Here is a 16,204-nt window from a genome sequence, read left to right as displayed (position 1 = left end):
GATAGGCAGGTAGATAGATACAAAGAGAGAGAGAGAGAGAGAGAGAGAGAGAGAAACAGAGAAAGAAAGAGAGCGAGACGGAGAGAGAGAGAGAACAAGAAATACAGAAAGAAAGAGAACATGAAAGATACTTGAAAGATAGATAGATAGATAGGTACATAGATAAATACATAGAGAGAGAAAGATCGTATGGTATGGTGATAAGTATAGTAGGAAGCGTGGTATGTGCTTCCCAGGAGCTGCAGCCTTCTGACTTATTGAACCTTCCAAGTTCCTAAGTTCAGTGCAATAGATTCAATCCTTTTTCTTAGAAGTATCAGGTCATTGACTGTCGCTTCTACAATTTGATTTTCTAAGTTTTTTTTGTCTGCTCGGTTAAATCTCCATTGAGCTATTGCTTCGCATTCGAAGATGATATGGGTGGCTGTTTCCTCTCCATTACATAATCTGCAGATGGGATCATCGTTGTATATGCCCATCTTTTGTAGATGTTCAGTGACCGGTTAGTAGTCCTATCACTCCTCTTAGTTTAGCCCTCTCCAGTTGCAGCAGTGATTTTGCCAGTTTTGATGCGGGTTGTTTCATCATAAGTTTACACTGTCTAGCACACTATCCATTTCACCTTTGTTTTGTTTGGAACCATTCTGCAATGGAGGATTCTATATTTGTTTTGTTATCTCAAGTATAGTTTTGGGGCCCATGTGGTCTTGCAGATTCTCCTCTGGCCAGTCTGTCTCCTTCCTCGTTACCCAAAATTCTCCTGCGCCCTGACACCCATCAAGTTGTTGTGTTTTCGCCGGGTTTGGAAATTTTGAATGCATTCACTGACTAATTTTGATGTGATTGTTTTACATGCTAATGCTTTAATGGCTGCTTGGCTATCAGATCTTATGAGGATTTTTTTGCCAGTTCTCTTCTAAGATTTTTCCAGGGCGCAAGCATTGATGGCATGTGTAGAACTGTATAACTGTATGGTCTTAAAGAGGAAAGCACATTTTTGACCTATTTTAAGTTCATCAACAGGGCCTATAATAATTTCACATTATGAAAAACATATTTGCACAATTTGATTAACAATGAATATAACTAAATAAAATAGTTAAATCAATTTTACAAATATGTTTTTCATAATGTGAAATTAATATAGGCCTTGATGATGACCATAAAATAGGACGAAAGCTTGGCAGTAGCAATTATCACAATCATACCTTGACCCAGAGTATTTTTAATGGTAGAAAAAGAGAGAGAGAGAGAGCGAGAGAGAGATAGAGAGAGAGAGAGAGAGAGTGTGGTGTGTGTGTGTGTGTGTGTGAGAGAGAGAGAGAGTGAGAGGGAGAGGGATGGAAGGAGAGAGAGACAGACACAAATAGTGATACATAGCTGTGGTTAAGTAGATTTACAGAGATATGCATGTATAGAAACAGACATTAACATTCAGCATTAATAGACGGGGTAGATATTATAAATTATTATAATTTATATAAAGCCACCAAACTATAAACCTGGAGTGGAATAGAATGGAAATGCAGGGATAAAAAGAAAGATGAATACATTAACAGGAAGGGAGTTAGCTAATTAGATAGATAGAATGGAAGATAGATAGAGAGAGGGAGAGAGAGCAAGAAAGAATAAGGGAGAAAGAGAGAGAGAGAGAGAGAGAGAGAGAGAGAGTGTGTGAGAGAGTTGGAACAATATTGATCTAAGTAAATAATGAAAAGTTAGAACAGAAGAGAGAGACAAAGAATATTGAATTTTTTTGGCAAAGTGAATAAAAACACGTGACTATAAAAACCAAGTGAAAATGAAGCGCGATAAACAAAAAATGAAAAGAAAAATCAAACGAATAAAGTGAAAAGTGAACAGAGAAAAAATAAGGAAGTCATAAAGGGAGAAATACTGAAGATACCATGGGCGTCACCATACATTCTTCCTGGAAATAAAAGTGGACAAACTTGGTGCTAAGCCCTGATATTGCTTGAAGGAAAGTGTGCATAACGATAGATTTGTTTTCAAGGAGTATGACATTTTTTTAATGAAGAAGCCAGAGTTGGTTGACTTAGGTTCTGTGATTATAAGACTAATGTTTTGTAAACTATATAAAAAGGCCACTTTGAATTATAAACAAAAGGGAAAAGCTTGATACATTCTATCTGATAGTAAAATAACAAACTACCACGGTAAAAGTCACAGGAGCCACCCTTCACATACATAATGCAATGGGGATAACTCGTTTTTTGCTCATAATTATCAATCAACTCGAGGTCATGCTTTTAAGGAGGCATGCAGGGGTAATCATTTGGTAAACAGCATGTTTTACGATCTGGCGTTGTGACTGTAATTTTCCTTTTAGCCGGAGATAGATTTCTTTACAAAGTTCATCAAGGAGTGCTACGATTGCTCCGAGGTCGATGAAAAGAACAGTTATGTAAAGTCTTTTCTGAAGAATAGATCGCTAGTACTGTTTACCGTAGACTTTTACCATAAGTTAAACCAACAGTGATTCGCTGCCGTCTTGAAAAATCGAGAGTCTGATACGGATTTTCTTCTGTGCTGCTTTTTGCACCGTTCATGAAGTCAGAGGCCACAATAAGCAAAATTTTAAGTACAGATTGCCGGCGTGTGTATTATATAGGTAAATTTGTCTTTGGGAAACACAGCGCATGAAATCGGTACGACACGCAGGTTGGATTTGACCTGGGTAGGATTTATTCGGACCGCGTCTGGATTTATCACCGGGCTCTCCGGTTTTGGAAATGTTTATCGTAAACGGTTTTTTTTATCCTGCCCCTTCTGGTGGTGCCACTCGGTCTGGGGGGAGACTTGAATAAATCCGAGACGAGTGAGAGAAAGAGATGACTATCAGGACCACATTATAGTCCCAAGTGCCCTCGACTAACAAGTCAGTCTCTAAGGACAATGATCTGACCATAACCTTATCTCAATCTCGACTTCCTTTCCTGACAATTTGTTGCCTGTGGGGCGAGGGGTGCTGAACAGAGAAAAAACTAATAGTATTCCTCAGATCCGTGTTTTCTAAATTATCTAAATGTGTTTATTAAGGCAAGTTCAGGTATCTTCTCAAGATAAACAATAAAACAAATGGCTCACTAACATCATTTGTGTAAGGTTTATTTTTTCCATGTTCACCACTTTCTGGGAACATATATAATCATTTAATTCATCTAACAATTAGCGTTTTTTTCCACTCTTTACATGTAAAATTATTTAATGTATTATAGATATTTTATCAGTTCAGTAAGAACTTTTCTGTTTGCCTATCTCTCAGCGTTCCTACATTTATCTATCTATCTCTCTCTTTATGAACTATACATCTATCTCCTTCTAACAAACGCAGTCTCCTTTAATCTCTTTAACCATCATTATAACGATAAACCATCTTGTCATCTATCAATATTATCTCCATTATAGTTAATTAACTGTTTCCATATTATAATTTGATTTAACAATCGTTCATAATGCCAAATATCAAAAATACACTCAATTCCAGTACCACAATTTGGTATTGTCAATATTTCATACTCAATTTGGCTATTTTATTTTCCAGGTTGGTCTACCGATTTGTAAAACGGTGTGGTTTTACCATTAATGTAAAATCGGATGATTTGAAGAAATCAGTTCCTTTTTCGATCTGTCAATGAATAATACCTCTTTCATTAGGATTTTTAAACTTTTATTAATAATTTAGAGAAAGTATATATCTTTATGGTTTTAAGTATAATAAAACTATGAATTCACTTTATAGTGAACTTATCACTCGTCCATTCTAAGGTTACAAGAAAACTGATTTATTAGGGGTATTCACGATCTTTGTGTTAACCCTGTTAACTCTGTTAGGTCGTGTTAGATCGAGAAAAATGCTGACGTTGGCTTGTAAGAGTCGGGTAATTAACATTGCTCGATCTAACAAGCCAGATCCAATGTTAGATGTTAGTTCAATTAATTAAGGTTTTTAGTTGAGATAAAATAGCCAGTGAAACGAGCGGGATTCGAACCCACGACCTTCGACTAAATACGCCGCTGCTCTAACCACTTGAGCTATCCTGACTTCGATAGTTCGATCTTTTTCATCTCAACTAAGATTTTACATAAAAAGAATAATTAATTGAAAGAAGTAATTTAGTTAATAAATGGAATAGTATTCACAATTAATTAAGGTTTTTAGTTGAGCTAAAAAAAGTCAATGGCACGAGCGGGATTCGAACCCACGACCTTCGGCTCAATACGCCGATGCTCTAACCACTGGAGCTATCGTGACTTCGATCCACTCGGACACCAACTTTCCATTTCAACCACACCTTTTGAATTTTCCCTCCTTTTTTGCCATTTTTCAAATGTCGTGTAATCTATTTGATTCTCGGTGACAAATGAAATGGCCACGGAGAGCTTTAGTGAAGATATACTTCATTTATCTTATTAAATTCACTAGAAGTCACGATAGCTCAAGTGGTAGAGTAGCGGCGTATCTAGTCGATGGTCGTAGGTTCGAATCCCGCTCGTGACACTGACTTTTTTATTCCAACTAAAAACCTTAATTAATTGAAAGGTATTTATTAGTCAAGCAGACCACGAAACGTAGTAAAGTAGGTCGAAAATGTAGTTGCATTGCTATCCGTTAGGTAGTAGGTAACCAACATTGCAGCCATGAATTTAACAGCTGTTTTTTGTTTACATGTATTTGTATTGTTAAATACGCAAAATGAGACCAATATATTTCTTTTGTTAATTTCTGACGTGTCCTTATACTCTCATTCATAATAGATACATCCCATATCCTATAAAGTTGTAGGCTGTTAGACGTTAGGATACAAGTAAGCTGTGCGGCAGTATGCACGAATTGAAGCGTGTTATTTGTTAGTACTTTTCGAGTGCATAGATAGCATTTTGAATGAAAGAGTTGATTACTCTCTCAAATGGTTTATCCTTTATTAATTGAAAAACATCTCTCTACCAACCAATTAATTTGTTGAACAATTAGTTCTTTTTGTTTATTTTTAATTGTAAAATATTGATAGTTTCTCCACTTGGTCTCTCTCTTTGTATGCCTTTCTCTCTCACAAGGCCGAATTACCTTTGGTAAAAATTTTAAACGAAAACACCTCACACTCCCAAAAAATTCATATAAAACAGATTTGAGGTTTTTATCCTTATTTCATGTTGATGCTGCTCTATTAGAAACCTTATGAAAACAATAAAACTTCAACAAATATGAGGTATAGTTTCATTGTCACTGGTGAAGCTAGAAATGACTGAAAATGTTCAAAAATCACAACAATTACGATAGCTAAGGGCAGAAGCAATATTTTTTATAAAATATAGGTGAAAGAAGATTTGAACTGCAAAAACTGATTGCTGTTAATGCAAAGTTGTCCATACCGTAAACGAAAAAGAAAGGCTAAATCAAAAACTTTATTTTTGAAAAATGAAGAAAGATGATTTTCGTATGACAAATATTAAATGTCCTTTAGTTTTTGAGAAATTAAAGCAAAAAGGGGTTTCGTTTTGAAGTATTTAGTTGGATTATTAAAATATCTTTTATCCTGGTTTAAACAGTAGAATAGACAGCCTAAGTCCCGTGTGGAAAAGGAAACTTCCAAACAAATTAATTCGGTTCCCCGGAACAGACGTGTTATTTAAATATGTGTTTTGTGGAACCACACGCTCGTCTCAGGTAGTCCTTTTTTAATATGTATTAGAGACATACTAATGTAGCGAGAGCTGACAGTGGGGGGACCGGGTTTTCGATTATGATATGAATATTAAGCAGCCAGGAAAAATTTATGTCGGGTTTTGAGTCGCTATTACCAACGAGCTTCCTGCCCTAGGGCACCCCCCCCCTCAGACGGTATTAGGCCTATTCAGATTAAAACTTGATTAAGGAAGAACAAACAGAATGTTATGAATACTAATTTGGGTTTGTGTTAAGCCTGAGCTAGTTTCATTACCTTTTCTCTCTTGTTTTTTTCTGTTTTCCTGTTGGCCCAATCCAAAAGAGGAAGTCAGACGTAGACGCGGGTTAGGATAATGTCTTGTTAGAAGATGACGTTTAATTAGGATCTGCTCTGTTCTATAGAAATACTTTTGAAAGTTCTACTCCACTGTGCATTACAATTGAAGCAAAATTAACATAACAATTTCCTGCCTTGAATCCTATCTTCGCTCTCGCGCTTACACCATTAGGGAGATTTTGCATAACGTTAGCATGAACGGCAACGTTAAATTGATGGAAGTGCGCATGCGCAGATTTAACGGAACGTTATCTTAAATAATATATTTGATAGAATCCTACCAAATATGTTGTTGAAAACAGCTGGTCGATCACTTTTACATCACTTCTCTGAAATAATGTCCTCGTTATTTGTCTTAGAATAGCGTGCTTGTTAACGGGTAGTTTTATGTTGGACATATTGTCCAATTTAAAAAAAAAAAAATATATATATATATATGAAGAATTATAGCAAATTTGTTTATTTTATATTTAACATTTTACAAATTGTACAAGTAATAACAATGTATGTATATATGCTGTTCTGACATTAAAATATATAATTAAAATATTGTAACTTTTTGGGGACCGCGGTAGCCGAGTGGTTCGCATGAGAGACTCTCGCGCCGCGGTCGTGGGTTCGATTCCCACCGTCGCCTCTGGCCCTTTTTTCACGATAACCCCCCCCCACAATTTGAACACATACATATAAGAATTCGTCACCATGGCTAATATGCATAGATCATAAGGCCAAAAAAAAAAGAAAAAAAAAGACATTTAAATATTTAGCTGTTTTATTTATAAAAGCAGGAATGATAGGCAGAAATATATATAATATACTAATAGTATACCTACCACATTCCTATACCTTACAGCTGATATCTTATACCTTATATATTTTTCATTCAATAAAATGCACAGCAACTGTGTAAAACAGACGCTTTGGTTTTAATGCCTAAATACAATTTAAACGCTAAACTTCCAAGGGTAAAATATGTGGTTAAAATAAGTACGTATATGGTTAACTAACTGCACTGCAATATTTTTGTTTTTTCTAAAATTGCTAAAATCGATCTTTTCTTACGAGTTTTTGCGACTTTCCCTCATCAATCTCATTTGAACTGAACTTTCCTCCGAATCGCCTGGTAAATAATGCTTAAATTGTACGATAGACTATGAACAGCAATCAAGAGTAAATGCACCTAAACCTGTAGTACTACAAATTCCCTAAGAAACTTTAAAAAATCCGTCATGCAAAAAGTTTTTAAATAGCGTCAACATTATTTGAAAAGCATTAAAAATAACGGTGACTTTGAAATAGCGGTTACGCAAAATCTCTCTATTATCACCATTTATGTCTAAATATTTCAACCAAATAATGCACTTAACGTTCTTTACTACAGTTAGGGATGGCTTTGTTTAGAAGTTTTTATAGCTTTAGGTTTTTAAACGAATGTGGAAATGAAGTACAATTCATCTTGCATTAGGATAAAAAATCACTTCAACATCAACTAACCTTATTTGTGATCATGAATATATATTTAGACTTGAGTCAGATTTTATTTTAAGTTTTTCAACTGAAATATATCGAAAACGAGCGGGATTCGAACCCACGACCTTCGGCTAGATTCACCGCTAGTCTACCCACTTTAGCTACCGTGACTCAAGTGATAGAACAGCGGCGTATTTAGCCAAAGGTCGTCGGTTCGAATCCCGCTCCTGACACTGGCTTTTCATTTCAAACAATACTTTCCATAAAGATTAATTAATTGGAAGAGGTTATTAGGCCAATCGGACCACGAAATATAATGGAACTATATTAATTTAGATTTTACTTTTTATTAATTTAAAATAAAAATTGTTTATTTTCTTGGTCAATGACTGGAAGAACTGCCCTTCCTCAGGAGCAACTCATTTCCAACCAATGTAAATCTTTTGATTAGATATTTTAAGTCATAAACAAGTATAGATTGACAGACCAAACAAGAAGCTTGTCTACTAGTCAATTAACTGTAAAAGTTGTTGGTATGTGAGAAAGAATTTACCAAATAACTAACTAATTTAAATAACAATTTTCCAAGACCGAGCAGGTGCCCCTTATGCTTGTTAGTTGCTCGATGTGTCACACATAATAGAAGCTTGTCATGCCTTGGCTCCATACAGATAGCCTGTAGGCATGCCGCCGAATTTAAGAAGGTTCTCGGGCACAGAAGCGAGTTTATCGGATACCTGTTCTTGCTTTTTGGACATGTTTTTTTATTTTATTTATTATTTTTTATTAGACCTGTTTTACACGTTTTGTTTGGGTGCGTTAATGAATCAATGTGAGTAGGGAGGGTGGTGAAAAATAACGTCACCATCGCCTCTCCAGCAGTGTGTGTGTTTAGGGTCGATGGTGACGCTATTTTTTTTTTTCAATTTTTCAATTCAATGGCTTATGTCTAAATGGGTTTAATTATCATCTCGTCAATCAGAGAAGCGTAAGTTGTAATGTGATACGACCAAGAAACGCAATCCTTCAAACTTATAAGGCACAATGAATTTAATGCAATTGCATTTGGATTGATCATCACATCAACCAGTTTTTCTTTCAATCCACAACGTTTTGAATTTATTTTAATCCTTCCTCAGGTGAGTTTCTGCGTTAACGTTTCGGATTGAAAGAAAAACTGGCTGTTGTTTTTTTGAGAGGGCCTATTATCCACCCTTCGAGAAGGAATAAACATAAGTTAAACTGTTGAGTTCGAAATATAAGAAAACATCGATCTTCACATCATTATCACAACACCAGATAAAGAAAGTATATAAATCTAATTGAGGTAATTCACAATCACAAAATGGAAGAAATATTGGAAAATAACTTACGGTCGTCAGCTATAGGAGAATACAAAAACCGAAAAATCGATGAAATGACGTTCAAAAATAATTTTAAAAAATGTATCGGACCAAATTTAGAGCCTGAGGGAATTTGAGAAGAAAATGAGATGGACCCATTATACACAGCTCGTAAGGTTTCTGTTATGTTCTGGAGTTGAGGGTCGATGGCCGATTATAAAAGGTCCCCATCGACCCTTTTTAGACTAGATTATTAATATTGTGCATAAATCGATGGAGCAATATCTAGCAGTCCACGGAATAATGAGAATGAATAGATCGGGGTATATTATTTTTGGGGTTGAAATGACCCAGCTGTCGAGAGCCCCGTTGGAGCTTAACCCCTTTGGTTGGAAAAAATGACGAGTTCTTAGACATCTAACTTAAGATACATATTAGCGACCCAGCAGCATAACGGGGTAGGCTAACCCCCTGAAATATGACCCTAGGGTCAACTCGTTGGGAAGGGACAACCCTGCGGGGTGAAGGTCTAATCGATTCCATTGTAAAAGAAACTGATTTATTTGTCTTACACATTGACTACATTAAATCTATTTCTATTCATATTGCGATTTAAAAGCTGTTAACTAACATTATATGCCAGTAATAGGCTCTCAATAGGAATTACCAAAATGTAAAAACCGAAGGCTAAATACAAAAATATAAAAGTTGACTTCTATAATTATTGAATTTGCTTATTGCGCTATTAATGCTTGTTTGTCCAATTTTATTGAGTTTACCATCTTAGGTCTAAAAATACTAAAAACTAGGATTCTGTACATAATAAATTTTTTCCAATAATTAAAGAATTGAATATTGTTAGGCAAATATGTACACGAAACTATTTAATGAAAATTGTCTTGTTCTTATATTCATCCATTTTATAGAATAATCTTTGCTAAGATGCTAATTTAAGTTTATACAAATATCTAAAAGAAGAAATGAAGACCGGCTAATTAGGGTGTCATTAACCCTCACCAAAAGGTGAAATTGGAAGTAAAGCATAATGAGAATAATAACATTTGAAAGAACGGATCTCTTAGAAATCTATAGGCCAAACAGTGAAGAAGGAAAACATTTAACGAAAATTAACCGATTGACTTTCACTATTGCACGTTTACCAAAGTCAATAAGTCATTTTTTAATAAGTCTTTTACTTTTCCTTTAGAACCTTTTTGCCATGAAAACTTGAGCATTTTTAAACCTTTCTCTATTACTGCTTGCCCATTGACTTGTTTGTACATAAGTTATTGGCTTAATTCCGTTAATTTAACATTTGGTCCCCAAAAAAGTAACTATAAAAAAGCAAAATGTTCACGCAACTCTTGTCATTCTCTCTCACTCTCTCTCCCTCTCTCTCTCTCTCTCTCTCTCTCTCTCTCTCTCTCTCTCTCTCTCTCTCTCTACCATTAAAAATACACTGGGTCAAGGTATGGTTTTGATAATTGCTACTGCCAAGCTTTTGTCCTATTTTATGGTCATCATCAAGGCCTATATTAATTTCATATTACGAAAAACATACTTGTACTATTTATTTAGTTATACTCATTGTTAATCCAATTGTGCAAATATGTTTTTCATAATGTAAAATTATTATAGGCGCCTGTTGATGAACTTAAAATAGGTCAAAAATTTGCTTTCCTCTTTATGACCATACAGTTATACAGTTCTATACATGACATCAATCCTTGTGCCCTGGAAAACTCTTAGAAGAGAACTGTCAAAAAAATCCTCATTAAGATCTGATAGCCAAGCAGCCATAAAAGCATTAGCATGTAAAAGAATCACATCAAAATTAGTCAGTGAATGAATTCAAAATCTCCAAACCCAACGAAAACACAACAACCTGATGGGTGTCAGGGCGCAGGAGAATTTTGGGTAACGAGGAAGGAGACACACTGGCCAGAATAGAATCTACAAGACCATATGGGCCCCGAAACGTTACTTGAGATAACAAAACAAATATAGAATCCTCCATTGCAGAATGGTTCCAAACAAAACAAAGGTGAAATGGATAGTGTGCTAGACAGTGTAAACTTATGATGAAACAACCCGCATCAAAACTGGCAAAATCACTGCTGCAACTGGAGAGGGCTAAACTCAGAGGAGTGATAGGACTACTAACCGGTCACTAGCATCTGAAAAACATCTACAAAACATGGGCATATACAACGATGATCCCATCTGCAGATTATGTAATGAAGAGGAAACAGCCACTTATATCATCTTCGAATGCGAAGCAATAGCTCAATGGAGATTTAACCGAGCATACAAAAAAACTTAGAAAATCAAATTGTAGCAGCGACAGTCAATGACCTGATACTTCTAAGAAAAAGGATTGAGTGTATTGCACTGAACTAAGGAACTTGGAAGGTTCAATAAGTCAGAAGGCTGCAGCGCCTGGGTATGACATACCAAGCTTCCTACTATACTTATCACCATACCGTACGATGGTCTTGACGAAGAAAGCAAAGTTAATTGCTTCCTTTCAATTAATTAAGGTTTTTAGTTGAGATAAAAAAGTCAGTGTCACGAGCTGGATTCGAAGCGACGATCTTCGGCTAGATACGCCGCTGCTCTACTATTTGAGCTTTCGTGACCTCGATCCACTCGGACACTAACTTCTCGTCTCAACCCCACCTTTTGAATTTTGTCTCCTTTTTGCCATTTTTCAAAAATGATGAAAAATGTATCCTTTTTGAAAAAAGAAGGGAAAATTCGAAAGGTGGGGTTGAGATGAGAAGTTAGTGTCCGAGTGGATCGAGGCCACGATAGCTCAAGTGGTAGAGCAGTGGCGTATCTAGCCGAAGATCGTGGGTTCGAATCCCGCTCGTGACACTGACTTTTTTTATCTCAACTAAAAACGTTAATTAATTGAAAGATATTAATTGGTCAAGCGGACCACGAAAACTAGTGAAGTTAATTGCTACTTCCAAACTTTCGACCTATTTTGACGTCATCATCGGGGCCTATATTAATTTCACATTATGAAAAACATATTTTTACAATTGATTTAACTATTTTACATAGTTATATTCATTGTTAATCCAATTGTCCAAATATGTTTTTCATAATGTGAAATTATTATAGGCGCCTGTTGATGATCTTAAAATATGTCAAAAATTTGCTTTCTTCTTCAAGACCATACAGTGATCCAGAGTGTTCGGAAGTGAAAAAGTGGTCGATATGTCTATTACTGAAAACAGGTACCTACCTGTCTATCTACTTATCGATATATCTACGTCTCTATCTCTCTCTGTGTCTATTTATCGTTCTTTTACTCCCTCTTTCTTACTCTCTCTCACTCCCTCCATTTCTTCGTATATAATCTACCAATGCCTGTAGTACCACATAAATTGTTCCAATTTCAGGCATGTTATATGTATATTTCTTTTCCTGTAAACTTCCACCCTATTAGTAATAAATATATTCGTTTTGACATATAGTCTCGGAATTGTTTTATTAAATGTATTCTTTTTTTTAAATATATTATTGCAACAATCTTTATTTTATGGTTTTATTATTGAAATTGCGACAATTTAATTATGGATTATTTGGTTTTACATAGATTAGATGATTTTCGCTCCCTCTTTCCCCGTTGTTTCTTATTCACAGTTTATTTCTTTCAGAATGTCACGAAGCACCGAAAGCAGGATAATAAATATCCCTTTGACATTTATTATTCCAAAATGTCCCAATTTTAAATTTCTCAATGACAAGTAAATAAAAGCGAAAACCAGCCCATTGAAATTTCTAGTCAAGCATTCGAACAAAGTTCAACCAGGTCCTTATTTATTAAAATGGCTGAACATATTGATCATTGGCTAAATTATTCTAAAAACAACTGTTTAAATTTATCGCGTGGTCAGGATTAAGAAATACAACCCACCCCTCGACAATGCCCACTTCGGGACATTCAGGTCCCATCCGACTACAAGACCCGACACCTTTAATTGGGACCAATTAACGCTGGAGACAAATCAAAGGACACGGGGAACAATTTGTATCGACACCTACACCTTCCCTCGGCATGAAAATCACAAGATCATGGAAATGATCATGACTCACCCGATGACGAATGCCTAGTTCCCCACTGTCCGGTCTGACCCAATTCGACTCCAGTTTCCCGTCTCACATCTTGGTAAAAATCCTTTCCTCGCATTAATTTATTTTCTACTCGTTCCGTGAAATGTCGACTTAGGGGTCAGAGTTCGACAGGCGGTATACAAGATGACCCGGGCCAGTTTGACAAATGGACTGACTGCATAGCATTAATGTCCCACTGATTTCGTGCCCATGAATTTCAAATGGGGGTTGAAATCTTACACCTCCCATGTGAACAAAAAACATTGTGTAGGGTGTTTATGTCGGAGGGATAATTGTTAAAATGGACAAAAAAAACCTCTTTCATTAGTATAACGATGAAATAAATTCCTGACAATTACATAAACGTATTTCTTGTCGTAGAAAGGCAAAAAGGAAAATAAATCCTTCCTCGGGCTATTCATTTCGTGTTTATTGTCCGGGGTATTAGCTTGGATCGCGATGTCCAGAGAGCTGGTTCCTGTTTATTCAAATGCGGTCACACTAGGTGTAAAAAAGTGAGGAGCGGCTTAATAACGCCCGAACCCTCTAAAAAGCCCACACTCCTCAAACATCTCTTTCCCATCTTTTTCTCTCTTTTTAAAGTAGGTCTCGATTTAGGAAGACAGGAGAATCGCCAGCTTAAACTGTTAAACCTGTAAATTCCACGCCCGATCCACGCCCATACAAAAATGTTTAAAAACTACAAATGAAGTCTCAGGTCATCTCAGGTATTTCTCTTTTTATTTATTGTGCTATGGAAGAATTGTGAACCAATAAAACATCCATCCTTCTTTCCTTAAAACGTGATAGAATCCCAGCATATCACATCACCTCGAAAGTCAAGCCTTTTTTGGATTTATGTCAGCGGCAAAAAGAACCTCTTTTTAGACGTTGAAACACTGTTCTATTTAGAAATAGGTAGAGAAAAGATCAACAGCATCTATATTGGGTTTTCACTGTCAAAGCAATTGCTATAGTTTCGTCGTTTTACTCATAAAATTACAAGAAGTTCAAATCCTTTAAATACAATAATCCTTTACATAATATTATCAAATAATTTCGTCGAAAGAAAAATTGACTAGCCAATTTACCATGTGTTTAAATCGATAGGAAACGATCTAAATAGTAAGTAAAAATGTCCGAAATTTTACAAAACTATAGCAAAATAAACGTTCATTTCATCCTTAACGTCATGGCATACTAGTTGCAAGAGACTTGGTTGTAATATATTTTTAATTAATTCTACAAGGTAAATGTAATCCAAGCAAATATCCAGAAAAATAAAGAAATTGAAATAAATACATAGCTAAAATAATATCGATAGATCCAAAAATTGTTGTTATATCGGGGATTTTTCAACAATTCATTAATCAATTAGCAATTCTGCTTCATACCTCAGGTCAGTTGACGCACTTAAGTCTCTAACAGAATTCTTTAGCAATAAGTGTTCAAAAAGGTTTTAAAGGCCGGAAATTAGAAATCAACTCCGTTTATTTATTTGTAATCTTCGGCAGTAAAAGGCAAAAGATTTATTCGTTATGATGACATTAAAAAATTTGAAAAGGGAAAAAATAAAAGAATAAGGCCACTTCTTGTACCCCTTGGCGGTGACAGGGCGGGTGTTCGTCAAGGCTGTATGCTCAGTCCGTTGTTGGTCTTTCTCTTTCGTGACGACCTGTCTGCTGTTCTTGAAGTGGTGTCAGAGTGGCCGGTACAATTTTTAAAGTCTTCATGTACGGCTGAGGACAGTTTCTTTTCAGAACAACATCAATTTCCTTGTCCACGCTACTGTGGAATCTCAAAGCCAATCTAAAAAAGTACAAGATTATTGTTTTTAGAATAGGAAGTCGTCTCGCTGCTAAATATGAGAGCAGCATAGCTGTTAATCAGTGCAAATATTATAATTTCTTTAAAACTGTTTTCCGATCAATTGTCTGCTGTGGTGCTCAATGTTGGAGGATTCAACGGTATGAGTTGGTGAAAAGGTTTCTGCGGGTTTTTTTTCGGCTACACATCATAACACCAAATTACATGTTATCGATTGAGACTTCGACTTCTCTTGTTAAAGTTTTCACCTTCAGCCTTCATTTTATATACTACGACTGTTAGTGTCACAATAGCTCAAGTGGTTAGATCACTGCGTATTGAGACGAAGGTTAGGTTCGAATACCGCCCGTGACACTAACTTTTTCATTTCAATCAAAACCTTACATAAAAAGATTAATTAATTGAAAGAAGTAATTCGGTCAATAAACCACTAAATATAATAGGGTTATGTACTACATTCAAATTCTATATTTCACTTCTTCCCGCCTTTCTCGTATTATATTTTTGGAAGTTTTCAAAAGAAACATATGGGTATCCCACATTGAGTGAATTAATGCACGATAAATTTTGGAATATTTTCATCCATATCATGGACAGGGGTTGTTCTAATATGACGGAGAATTCCATCACCGACAAGGTTTGTTTCGGAACATTTTTAGTAGGGGTGGAATTTTTGAGTTTATCGATAAAAATGTCAGAAACAGTGAATTTTTTTGTGCCCTGCCCCTTCTAACTTTGAAATATCAGGAAAATTACAATTTTCAATCAGGCTGGTTTTAGTCACATTCGACGCTGAAATAATCGCTGTTGTTTCGGTTTGTTTTATGGTAGTAGTAGCGGTTTACTTACTAGTTCGCAAATAAGGCTAGAAAACGTGTTTTTATGGGTTTTTTTAATGCTAGATCTGTACTGGAGGCTTTTCGGACCCAGGTGTATAGGAACCTTTTTACTCAACGTTCAATTTCCTAAAAGATCTTGAATTTTTGACAAATGATTTGAGACCACTAAGTATTGAATTTCATTTAATTATACTGTGTGCATGGTTCTTTATGAGCACTAATGATTATAAGGTTAAACAAATTCTAATTCTAAACAGATTTTCCATGTCTCCTTATTTTAAAACTATTATCACTTCAACAGACTAAAAGTTGAAACGAACATTCTAAAACTGTCTTAAAAGATAATTCGCTGTCACAAAAAAGAAAACTCAAGAGACAAAAGGGCAAATTTATTGCAACACCGACTCGAATAGTGCTTTTGAATGTTTTGGTAGTCGTATTAGTTTGTGAGTTATACAAACGGGTTATTTTATTTATCTGCCGTTTTTCTGGTCCGCCTACCGTCGCTTTTTTTCGTCCTCGGACTTCTGTCGGCATTTCCCGAGATCCATTCATAAAGAACCCTTCCTGGACG

Source organism: Cimex lectularius, unplaced genomic scaffold (genome assembly GCF_000648675.2).
Source record: "Cimex lectularius strain Harlan isolate CLEC.00 unplaced genomic scaffold, Clec_2.1 scaffold51, whole genome shotgun sequence".
Taxonomy (NCBI): domain Eukaryota; kingdom Metazoa; phylum Arthropoda; class Insecta; order Hemiptera; family Cimicidae; genus Cimex; species Cimex lectularius.
The sequence above is the reverse complement of the archived record's forward strand: the minus strand, read 5'-3'. Positions refer to the sequence as shown.